We start from the raw sequence: 12921 nt of genomic DNA, 5'->3' as shown, positions 1-12921 counted from the left end.
GACTCTGCCGCCCCTGTGCATCTCGGGCGCGTCCATGTGTCTAATAAATAGTTAATTATAGCTAGGGTTTAGACTCGGGTTTTGTTTAGAGAAGTTTAGATATTGCTACTTTTATTTGTCTACGCTCGTAGCGGCTAGTGAGACCGTCAAGACATCCTATCGGAACCCTAATTTGTGAGATTTATTCATCTAGCATATCCGCAATTCTTAGATTGCTTGGCTATTATTTTCTTGCATGTTCTTTGATTTGCTTGCAGGAAAAATCCTTCGTAGATAGGTCGATCGCGTCGTTGGCTCGGTCGATAACGCCGTGGAGTTGGTTCAGCGATTGGCATGGATATCAGTCGTGTACGGTTCTCCCTATACGGTTGATAGCCGGGTCGTGAGGGTCAAGTCCCACCCAGAATCATAGTTATCTCCCTCTCATCGAAAGATCGGGTCCCCAGTTCACATCAAGTGGTATCAGTTTTCAGGTTCATCGGTGAGAGATTTACAGTTTTATTAGGTTAGATTGTTTTTCAGTCCTACAACCCCCAAAAAAAGCCAAAAAACTATTAGATTAGTTCATCCGCTGCACCTACCTTTTTTAGCCTCTAGCAATCTTTGCATCTAGTATTTGTTTTGTTGGATATTTGGTTGCATCCATCCTAGTATTAGTGCTGGTTTAGATTTGTTTGGGAGAAAATCATCTACTAGATCAATCTGTTTTTGTCCACCCTTCAAATCTTTGCCGCAACGCTCGTCTTCAAAAAAAAGATTGCACCAGATTGTTTCCTTTTCGTCGCTGCACGTGTGCCCCACGTCCCATCTGCCTTGAAACTTGTGCATGTGATGTCGCGCGCATGCCCTAGACATTAGCCGCTAGCGCCAAGCATCTTGTAGCATAATTGGTTTGCTACCAACATTTGACATTGCCAATATTTGGCAAGCCAACATTTGGCAACATCAAAAGTTGCCAACAATTGGCAATCTTTTGTGAGATCACCAACGAAAATTGGCAAGCAACCAATCTCTAGCCAACATTTGGCAATTGCCAAAATTTGGCATGCCAACTTTTAGCATCAAACCAATTATGCTCTTGGTTCCATCTGGTTAGCCATCCATCATTACCCTTTGTGTACCACTGCCAGCCGTCCATTATAAGTAATTTAGTGCCACCACTAGTAGCACACATCTTATCAAACACACAGGTTGTGCTTCCTTTACTAGTTTACTTTTTGATCTCTACTAGTACTACCAATACGGCAATAGTAACAGACAAGTTATTTTGAAACGTTTCCATCTTGCTAACCGGCCTGGTAAAAAACAGTGGAAAAAAAAACAGAGAAGCAAAAAAAGCGCAAAAAAGAGGAAAAAAAAGAAATAGAAAAAAATAAATCAGGCCAGCTAGCATCTATTCTAGGTTGTTCTGTTCTGTTCTGGACTAGCATCTATTATTTTTGTTGTTTCACTTTGGACACTGTACACTTATCATTTGTTTCGAGTTTTATTATATATTTGTGTGTCTTCTCCTACTCAGCAATTTTCACATACATTTGATTCAGTATCTGGGCTTAGATTATTTTTCTCTCTTGCTAGTCGACTGCCAGCACTAGTTAGGAGTTTGAGCAATTATTCAACTTGCATTGCTTTTTGGTAAATTGTGCCACCAATATTGTGAGTTGAGAAGCCTTTTCCAAGCTACACTTTTTCTACCAATAAGTACATGTTCCGGCTCTACTGATTCCTGGTTATCGCTCCATCCAATCGTCATCGGTAGTTTGAAGCCAACACCAACGTGCCGATCACCACCTGTTGCATTGGTAAGAACAAGTAAGAATTTGATACTAAGTTTGAGTGTGAGCGAACTTTGTCCACCACATCCTGTTAGTTGATAGGGATTATATATTGTGTTTTTTTCTCTTTCGCTAACAATGGCACAGGATCACCCACACTTGAGGGCCTTACCGCAGATGTGAAAGTCACCAGCGAGCATCTCGCCCAACTTGAGGGTGCTCAGATTGTGGCCGAAGAGAGGCCCAAGGCCATTGAGGATGCACAGGGTGTTGCGAACACACAACTACAAGACATCTTGTTACGTTTGGACGAGCTATGGACTGCACTCCCCGTCAACAACAACACCGTTCCTCACAATTCCACGGGTGTTGTCGCTACTTCGCGGGCTTGACGTGTGCCCATGGGTCATCCACAACACCCAGCTACTGCCACTGATGCTGCAACCATTCCTCACCGCGTCTCCGAGAAACATGGGGACAATTACGAGAATTATGCTGGTGACACCAAGGACGACCGCCACAATGACCATGCTCATCAACAACTATGTTTCAACCGTCAAGGTATGGCACGAGGTCTCCCCAGGTATGATGTTAGAGATTATGAACACTCTAGTGCCAAAATCAAATTTACAATTCCTGCCTTCAATGGTAAATATAATCTAGATGTTTATCTTGACTGGGAACTTTCTGTTGAACAAAAAATTGCATGTCATGATATTCCTAAGAACCAAAGAGTTAGGGCGGCCACTAGTGAATTTACAAAGTTTGATTCCAAGTGGTGGAGTGAATATTGTCGTATTAATACGAATAATATACCTGCTACTGAGGATGCTTTAAAACGAGCTATGCAACAACGTTATGTTCCTTCATATTATGCTTGTGATAAGAAAAATGAATTGCAATGTCTAAAGCAAGGTAGTAGTTCTGTAGAGGATTATTATCAAGAATTGCAAATTGGCTTAGTGCGATGTGGATTAGTTGAAACTGAAGATGCTATGATGGCGAGATTTTTAGGTGGTTTGAATCGTGATATTCAGGATATATTGGACTATAAGGAGTACAATTCTATTACTCGTTTGTTTCATTTTGCTTGTAAAGCTGAAAGGGAAGTACATGGACGACACAACAAGGGACGAGGTAACTTTTCTGCAGATCGCCGCTCATCATGGACACCCTCTCCTACTGTTCCATCCACTACTGAGTCAACACCACCTATCTTGCACAATGGTGCACACCCATCAAGTTCAAAATCAGCTCCACAATCATCCGAGGCTTCGAAAGCAATTTCTTTAGCACCCACCACTTCGTCTGGACGCACAAGGAACATGAAGTGTCATATATGCAAAGGTGGCGGGCACTTGATGAAGGACTGCCCAAATAAACGAACATTCATTGTGCAGGAAGACGGTGAGTACTCCTCTGCTAGTGATTTGGATGAAGATACACATGCTATGCTTGCCACTAATAATGCAGGTGACACTAAGGAGCATGACCCAGAGGAGATACATATTAATGCTGAGATGGCTGATCAGTACCCAAGCCTTGTAACCATGCGAGTACTTAGTGCCCAGTTGGGGCATGTTAAGATGCCTCAATGTCATAATCTTTTTCAAACTAAGTTTGTTGTCAAAGGACATTCGGTTCGTGTGATCATTGATGGTGGAAGCTGCAATAATTTGGCGAGTATGGAGATGGTAGAGAAGCTTTTCCTCACCACTACGAGACATCCCCATCCATATAACATCCAATGGTTCAACGAATGTGGTAAGTTGAAGGTGACACGTCATGTGCGAGTTCGTTTTACACTTGGTTCATATCATGATTACGTTGATTGTGATGTCGTACCTATGCAAGCTTGTTCTTTATTGTTAGGTCGACCTTGGCAATATGATAATAGTGTTACCCACCATGGTAGAACAAATTCATATACTCTCGTGTTTGAAGGAAAAACCATTAACTTGCTTCCTATGAGCCTCGATGAGATAATAAATTGTGACCAATCTAAATCGACGGATCGTACTATGCATAGTATGCTTGCTACCAATTCTGAAACATTTCCATTGAGTGTCTCAACTTCTGATTTGTTGATGCCTTGTGTTCTAGTAGTATCTATGAGTTCACTTAATTTATCTATAGATATTGCGTGGAAGCAAATCAATTGTTTCCCTGATAATTTTTCTTCTTTCTCTAGTGTCTTTCCTTCACCCAATAGTGAACATAGTACTGTATACTTTGCTCTGCATGACACGAATGATGAGTTACATGGCAGTTTGTAGTCTCCACAACATGCTTTAGTTTCTAAGAGAATATCTAATAATGTTCCTTCATGTGCTGCAATTTTTCCTACGCTCCATGAATTCATGCATTTGCCCAGGAATATATGTACTACACACATTCTTGCTTTTCTGTATGATAGATTTCAGCTAAACGAAAGTCGGGGACGACTTTGTTTTCAAGGGAGGATGATGTGGACATCGCTTGTACAGAAAAAGCTACCAAAAAGACATCGCCAGTGTGTACAAAAATGAAGATAGTCGAGGACAAACATGACCGGCCTAAGAACACCAAGCTTAAATCATTAGTGCCAAATCCACATGTGTACATACATGTGCCCATCACCATGCAAGCTATCACAAGCCACAAGTCCAACCAAGCTGCCACGTCCAATGCAAAATACACATGTGCATGCATGCATATTTGGTGGGGTCAACTACTATTGTTGCTGCCTCGTCCAATGCAAAATTATAATAATAAAAAGAGTGGGCATTCTGCTGCATATGACAACGCAATCAAGGAGCCGACCTGGCCCATCATGTCAAGAGCGTCCGTCTGGACTCTGCCGCCCCTGTGCGTCTCGGGCGCGTCTCTGCATCTAATAAATAGTTAATTACAGCTAGGGTTTAGACTCGTGTTTTGTTTAGAGAAGTTTAGCTATTGCAACTTTTATTTGTCTTCGCTCGTAGCGGCTAGTGCGACCATCAAGACATCCTATTGGAACCCCAATTTGTGAGATTTATTCATCTAGCATATCCGCAATTCTTAGATTGCTTGGCTATTATTTTCTTGCATGTTCTTTGATTTTCTTGTAGGAAAAATCCTTCGTGGATAGGTCGATCGTGTTGTTGGCTCGGTCGATAATGTCGTGTAGTTGGTTCAGCGATTGGCATGGATATCAGTCGTGTATGGTTCTCCCTGTACGGTTCGTAGCCGGATCGTGAGGGTCAAGTCCCACCCAAAATCGTAGTTATCTCCCTCTCATCGAAAGATCGGGTCCCCAGTTCACATCAGAAATGGTGAAAGGCCAGAATCCGGAACGCAGAAACAGAGAGAGACAGAGAGATAGATCCAATCTCGGAGGGGCTCTCGCCCCTCCCACGCCATGGAGACCATGGACCAGAGGGGAAACCCTTCTCCCATCTAGGTAGAAGGTCAAGGAAGAAGAAGAAGAAGGGGAGCTCTCTCCCCTCGCTTCCGGTGGCGCCGGAACACCGCCGGGGCCATCATCATCACCGCAATCTACACCAACACCTTCGTCATCTTCACCAACATCCTCATCACATTCCCCCATCTATCTATAGCGGTCCACTCTCCCGCAACCCGTTGTACCCTCTACTTGAACATGGTGCTTTATGCTTCATATTATTATCCAATGATGTGTTGCCATCCTATGATGTCTGAGTAGATTTTCGTTGTCCTTTCGGTAATTGGTGAATTGCTATGATTGGTTTAATTTGCTTGGGGTTATGTTGTTGTCCTTTGGTGCCCATTATATGAGCGCACGCGTGGATGACACCATAGGGTTAGTTGTATGTTCATAGGACTATGTATTGGAGGGCAAGAGTGACAGAAGCTTCGACCTAGCATAGAAATTGATGCATATGGGGTTGAAAGGGGACCAATATATCTTAATGCTATGGTTGGGTTTTACCTTAATGAATATTAGTAGTTGCGGATGCTTGCTCATAGTTCCAATCATAAGTGCATAGAATTTCAAGTCAGGGATGACATGCTAGCGGTGGCCTCTCCCACATAAAACTTGCTAGCGGTCTAGTAAAGTAGTCAATTGATTAGGGACAATTTCACAACTACTACCACCACTTTTCCACACTCTCTATACTAACTTTATTGCTTCTTTATCTAAACAGCCCCTAGTTTATATTTACGTGCTCTTTATATTCTTGCAAATCTATCCAACAACACCTACAAAGTACTTCTAGTTTCATACTTGTTTTAGATAAAGCAAACGTTAAGCGTGCGTAGAGTTGTATCGATGGTCGATAGAACTTGAGGGAATATTTGTTCTACCTTTAGCTCCTCGTTGGGTTTGACACCCTTACTTATCGAAAGAGGCTAAAATTGATCCCCTATAGTTGAGGGTTATCAAGACCTTTTTCTGGCGCCGTTACCGGGGAGCAATTCTCGTGTGCGCTTATTTGCTTTATCGCCAAGTAGTTTTTATTTTGTGCTCTTGTTTTCTATCTTTAGTTATGGGTAGGAAATGCAAAATACCAAAAAAATTAGTTGTACCTACTACACTAATGGTTGAAGAACCACTCAAAATCTATCACACTCCTGAAGCTTTTTACTTGGATCATCTTCGATCCCTATGTGCTCGTACTGAAACCCCAACTAGCTTAGTTGAGGTCAAATCATTAGATGAGCATGCTTGTTATGTGCGACACCGCATATCTGAAAAAGGGAAACTTTTACTGGATCAAATTCATCGTTTGCAATGCTATGCTTGGAATTTATGTGAAATATATGATTTTACTTGTTGTTCTGAAGACCCTAAGAAGCACCTTCCCTACCAATGTGAATTCAGTGATAATGGAATCGTATCTTCGTATGCTAAGGGTGTTTATAATTACTATGATGTTCAACAAATTGAAGAATTTGTTGCTTTTAAGGGTGCTTATGAAATTGCTTCTTTGATTGGAAAGTATGATGCCACTCTTTACAAATCTAAATTTTTTGCCATACTTAAATATTGTTATGATAATTATGCTTCTAATGCCTATGTTAAACCATATATTGAGGACTCCTCCGTTGTCCAAGAAGAGACTAATATTTTGCAGGTGTCTATGGAAGAAGGAATTGATAAAATTGTGAGTTCATTGGATGAAAAAGATGAGGAGGAGAGGAAGAACAAAAGAAGGAAGAGCGGATTAGCTACCCATGCCCACCTTCTAATGAGAGTAACTCTTCAACTCATACATTGTTTAATTTCCCTTCGAGCTTACCGAATGATGAATGTTATGATGATTGTTATGATCCCGTTGATTCTTTTGAAATATCCCTTTTTGATGATGCTTGCTACGCTTGTCGCCAAGATGCCAATATGAATTATGCTTATGGAGATGAACTTGCTATAGTTCCTTATGTTAAACATGAAATTTTTTCTATTGCACCCACGCATGATAGTCTATTATCTTTTTGAATTCTCCCGACTACACTATATCGGAGAAGTTTGCCCTTATTAAGGATTATATTGATGGGTTGCGTTTTACTACTACACATGATGATTTTGATAGATATAATATGCATGTGCTTGCTGCTCCTACTTGCAATTATTATGAGAGAGGAACTATAACTCCACCTCTGTATGTTTCCCACACGATAAAATTGCAAGAAACTGTTTATACTATGCAATGACCTTTACTTGGTGTGCATCAATTGTTCTTTTATGACATGTCGATGCATAGGAAGAGAGTTAGACTTCGTAATTGCTTGATATATGTTACTTTGTTCTCACTAATAAATTACAAATCATTGTTAATTAAAATTGGCTTTGATATACCTTGGGATCCGGGTGGATTCATTACTTGAGCACTATATGCCTAGCTTAATGGCTTTAAAGAAAGCGTTGTCAGGGAGACAACCCGGAAGTTTTAGAGAGTCATTTATTTCTGTTGATTGCTTTTATAAAGTTTAAAAATAAAAAAATAAAGATGGGAACCCAAAACTTTTCAAAAAGGAAAGTGAAAGTGAGAAAGACAAGTATTGTTGAAGTGGGGGAGCTCCTTGAACTTTGTTCATGCTCACTCAAACTTTGTGAATCTTGATTAAATAAACTTTTCAACAAAAATAATTATCCCCTTGTACAATTCCATTGTATTATAAAAATAATGTGCCAAGGTTTGCCTTTAGGATGTTTACAATGCTTGTTGGTTTGCGCGGTGCAGGACATAAACTTTGGCTGTAATGCGTGATTTTACATTTTTTTATTGGAATGTCAAACTGTTCTGAAACTTTTTGCACCGTCTTTCTATACAAATTGTTTATTTTTCCTAATTTTGGCAGAATTTTTGGGGTACCATAAGGACGGTGAATGTTCATATTACTACAGACTGCCCTGTTTAAGACAGATTCTGTTTTTGATGCATAGTTTGCTTGTTTTGATGAAACTATAAATTTCTATCAGTGGATTAAGCCATGGAAAAGTTATATTACAGTAGCTACAGTGCAAAAAACAAAATATGAATTGGTTTGCAACAGTACTTAGATTAGTGATTTGCTTTATTATACTAACAGATCTTACCGAGCTTTCTGTTGAGTTTTGTGTGGATGAAGTGTTCGAAGATCGAAGAGGTCTCAATGTGAGGAGAAGGAGGAGAGGCAAGAGCTCAAGCTTGGGGATGCCCAAGGCACCCCAAGTAAATATTCAAGGAGACTCAAGCATCTAAGCTTGGTGATGCCCCGGAAGGCATCCCATCTTTCTCCAACAAGTATCGGTATGTTTTCGGATTCATTTTGTTCATGCGATATGTGCAAATCTTGGAGCGTCTTTTGCATTTAGTTTTCACTTTTCTTTTATGCAACATGCTGGTATGAGCTAGTCCTTGGTTGATTTATAGAATGCTCATTGCACTTCACTTAAATCTTTTGAGTATGGTTTTATAGAATGCTTCATGTGCTTCACTTATATCATTTGAAGTTTGGATTGCCTGTTTCTCTTCACGTAGAAAACTACCATTTGTATAATGCTCTTTTGCTTCACTTATATTTGTTAGAGCGTTGGCATATCTTTTGTAGAAAGAATTAAACTCTCTGGCTTCACTTATATCTATTTAGAGACATGATAGGAATTGGTCATTCACATGGTTAGTCATAAAATCCTACATAAAAGTTGTAGATCACTGAATATGATATGTTTGATTCCTTGAATAGTTTTGCAATATAGAGATGATAATATGTGGGAGGTTCTAGTAAATGGTTGTGTTTAGTAAGAATATTGGTGTTAAGGTTTGTGATTCCTGAAGCATGCACGTATGGTCTCCTAACTATTTAACCAAATTGGCACGCATTGTATTTTGATTGTTTATCTTTGCGTGAAGGTCGGGGGCACGTGACGGTTAACTCCTACCAACCTCCCCCCTAGGAGCAAGCGTAGTAGTACTTTGCTTCGAGGGCTAATAAACTTTTGTAATAAGTATATGAGTTCTTTATGACTAATGTGAGTCCATGGATTATACGCACTCTTACCTTTCCACGATTTGATAGCCTCTTCGGTACTGTGCATTGCCCTTTCTCACCTCGAGAGTTGGTGCAAACTTCGTCGGTGCATCCAAACCCCGTGATACGATACACTCTATCACACATAAGCCTCCTTATATCTTCCTCAAAACAGCCACCATACCTACCTATCATGGCATTTCCATAGCCATTCCGAGATATCATTCCGAGACGAAGAAGAAGGGGAGCTCTCTCCCCCTCGCTTCCGGTGGCGCCGGAACACCGTCGGGGCCATCATCATCACTGCAATCTACACCAACACCTCCGTCATCTTCACCAACATCTTCATCACCTTCCCCCATCTATCTACAGAGGTCCACTCTCCCACAACCCGCTGTACCCTCTACTTGAACATGGTGCTTTATGCTTCATGTTATTATCCAATGATGTATTGCCATCCTATGATGTCTGAGTAGATTTTCGTTGTCCTTTCGGTAATTGGTGAATTGCTATGATTGGTTTAATTTGCTTGTGGTTATGTTGTTGTCCTTTGGTGCCCATTATATGACCGCGCGCGTGGATGACACCATAGGGTTAGTTGTATGTTGATAGGACTATGTATTGGAGGGCAAGAGTGACAGAAGCTTCGACCTATCATAGAAATTGATGCATACGGGATTGAAGGGGGACCAATATATCTTAATGCTATGGTTGGGTTTTACCTTAATAAACGTTAGTAGTTGTGGATGTTTGATAATAGTTCCAATCATAAGTGCATAGAATTCCAAGTCAGGGATAACATGCTAGCAGTGGCCTCTCCCACATAAAACTTGTTATCGGTCTAGTAAAGTAGTTAATTGCTTAGGGACAATTTCACAACTCCTACCACCACTTTTCTACACTCGCTATACTAACTGTATGGCTTCTTTATCTAAACAGCCCCTAGTTTATATTTACGTGCTCTTTATATTCTTGCAAATCTATCCATCAACACCTACAAAGTACTTCTAGTTTCATACTTGTTTAGGTAAAGCGAACGTTAAGCGTGCGTAGAGTTGTATCGGTGGTCGATAGAACTTGAGGGAATATTTGTTCTACCTTTAGCTCCCCGTTGGGTTCGACACTCTTACTTATCGAAAGAGGCTACAGTTGATCCCCTATACTTGAGGGTTATCACCAAGTTGTGACAACTACCTCCATCGATGATGACCTTGATGGACCTCCCATTGATGCCAGCCTTGGTGTGGAAAATATGGCATCTTTGGTCTTTGTCTTGTTGATGTTGAAGAGTCAAGACTTTGGAGAGAACGAGAGCGGGGCTCGAATCCTCATCACAAAAGACTTGATCATCTTCACCTTCGTTCACGCGCCGGTGCATGGCCACTTGGTCAAGGGCTTCCATTTCCTCTTCACTCATGGAGTCATAGGTTGCATCGTCATTGAGGATCATGGTGCTCCTGTTGGTACACTCAAAGGACTTGTGGCCTCGGCCGCCGCAAGTGTAACACTTGATAGAGCTTGTCTTGACGGTCTCATTGGTTGGAGTAGATGATGAAGCACACGGCTTGAAGTTGCTTGTAGTAGGAGGACGACTTGAAGTTGTCTAAGTTTTCTTGTAACTCGACTTGTCGTCATTGTTTGTAGATGGCTTCGTTGAGGTAGAAGGTGTTGGAGTCGTTGAAGCTTGGGTGTTGGAGAAGCCGTAGCTCTTGGACGAGTACTTGGCGTACTTGAAGTCATCTTGCACTTGATGTTCCGCTTTGGTAGCTTGATGCATGAGCTCAATGAGGTTGGAGTAGGGTTGGAAGTCGGCAATCTTCTTGATGGGATGATTGAGGCCATTCAAGAAACGTGCCATAGTTTGTTCATCATCTTTCGTGACATTGGCTCTTATCATGGCAATCTCCATTTCCTTGTAGTATTCTTCAACACTCTTTAAGAGATCGCGATTGTAGTAGGTTGGGGCTTCTTGAAGAGATCGCGGTTGTAGTAGGTTGGCATGAAACATGCGTGCATGACATCTTTCATTTCCTCCCATGTGGTGATTGGTGGTTCACCTCTTGCTTCTCGGCGCTCAAGGACTTGTTCCCACCATATGATCACATAGTCTTGGAACTCAAGTGATGTCATAGCAATCTTCTTCTCTTCCTCATAGTTGTTCAAATGAAAGATCTTGTCGACCTTCAATGCCCATGAGAGGTACTCTTCGGGATCACTGCTTCCGTTGAACTTGGGCATGGTGAACTTGAGCTTGCCATAGCGTTACTCTTATTTGTGTTGGTGTCGAGGGTGATGATGACGCCAATGACGTGGAGGATTGTAAACCTTATGTTGCTCTTGGAATGGAGGATTTCCGTAGTCATCTTGCTCTAGATGAACTTGAGGTTGTGGAGGAGCTTGTCGAGCTTGTGGAGGAGCTTGCGGAACTTGACGATGCACTCTTGCTTGGTAGTTTTGCTCTTGGATTTCTTCCTGAAGTGCTTCCTCTTGATTGCGCCTATCTCGGTTGTGGTTGGCAATGGCTCGACTTGATTCTTGAAGGGCACGTTGCGCCTCAAGAGCTTGTGCTTCACGTTGTTGTTGTTGAAGGCGCTGAGCCTCGGCGTCTTGTTCGTCTTGATGTTGTCGCGCTCACTCTTCCTCTTGGTGATGTTGGCGTTGTCGTTCTTGAGCTTGTGCAAGAGGGACTTGGTTTTGTCGAGGACGATGTGCTTGCTCATCGAATTGCTCTTGTGCATGATTGTCGTGTAGAGGATTGCGAGATGATTGACGGTCTTAACGCGCGGCTTGACGTAGAGTGTTTGATGTCGGTGTACTTGAGCTGGAGAGGGTGTCATCAGAGTGTCAACTCGAGCGGCTCCGTCTTGAGTAGAACGAAGTGGTAGAATGGCGGTTCACCAACAAGGCACGGATCTCGTCCATTATTGCATTGTTCTCTTGTTTGTGAGCATTGAGCTTGTTATCGAAGTAGTCTCTTGTTCGTTGCTCGAAGAGTCGCAAGTCGGTGGCGAGATTGTCGATGTGATTGCTCATTGCTTGTTGTTCTTGATTCAAAGCTCGTTGTGCACCGAAGAGGTGGCTCTTGGTGACATAGGATGACATGTCGTCATCTTGCTCGATGAAGAGTGCGTTGGTAGAAGAACTTGGCCTATCCATCATTCCAAGCAAATATGTGAGTGGGAGAAAGAGAAGAACTTATACCAAATGTACCTTGACCAATGTTGAAGATGGATCAATGATCACTCAAATGTGGAACAAGGAAATAGCATAATTTGTACCAATTCTTGTCGGTTCTCACAGCTACACAAGTAAAAGCTTATGGTGGAGGTCGGTTAGGATGGTGGCACAGAATTTGATGCAATTGTTAGTGAGCCTCAATAAAGTTGGAAAAGATTCACAAATTTGCAAATGCAACAACTAGACTAATAGCAAGATGTGGTACACGGAAACACACACGCAAATAGATAAGTGGGGCCGTGCAACCAAGGAATGAGCCAAAATGTGGAATCCATGAAAATGCTCTTGTTGCACAACACCAGAGAGACGCTAACACAATTGCACAATAGGCAGACACGGAACTTGTGCACAACCTACTAAGCAAAAATGCAACGACTCCTATCCCAAGTATGCTATATGTATGGTATTCCGATGGTATGATCCAAGATGATCGGATATGACAATCTTAATTTAGTAT

Source organism: Triticum aestivum, chromosome 7B (assembly GCF_018294505.1).
Source record: "Triticum aestivum cultivar Chinese Spring chromosome 7B, IWGSC CS RefSeq v2.1, whole genome shotgun sequence".
NCBI lineage: Eukaryota > Viridiplantae > Streptophyta > Magnoliopsida > Poales > Poaceae > Triticum > Triticum aestivum.
The sequence above is the reverse complement of the archived record's forward strand: the minus strand, read 5'-3'. Positions refer to the sequence as shown.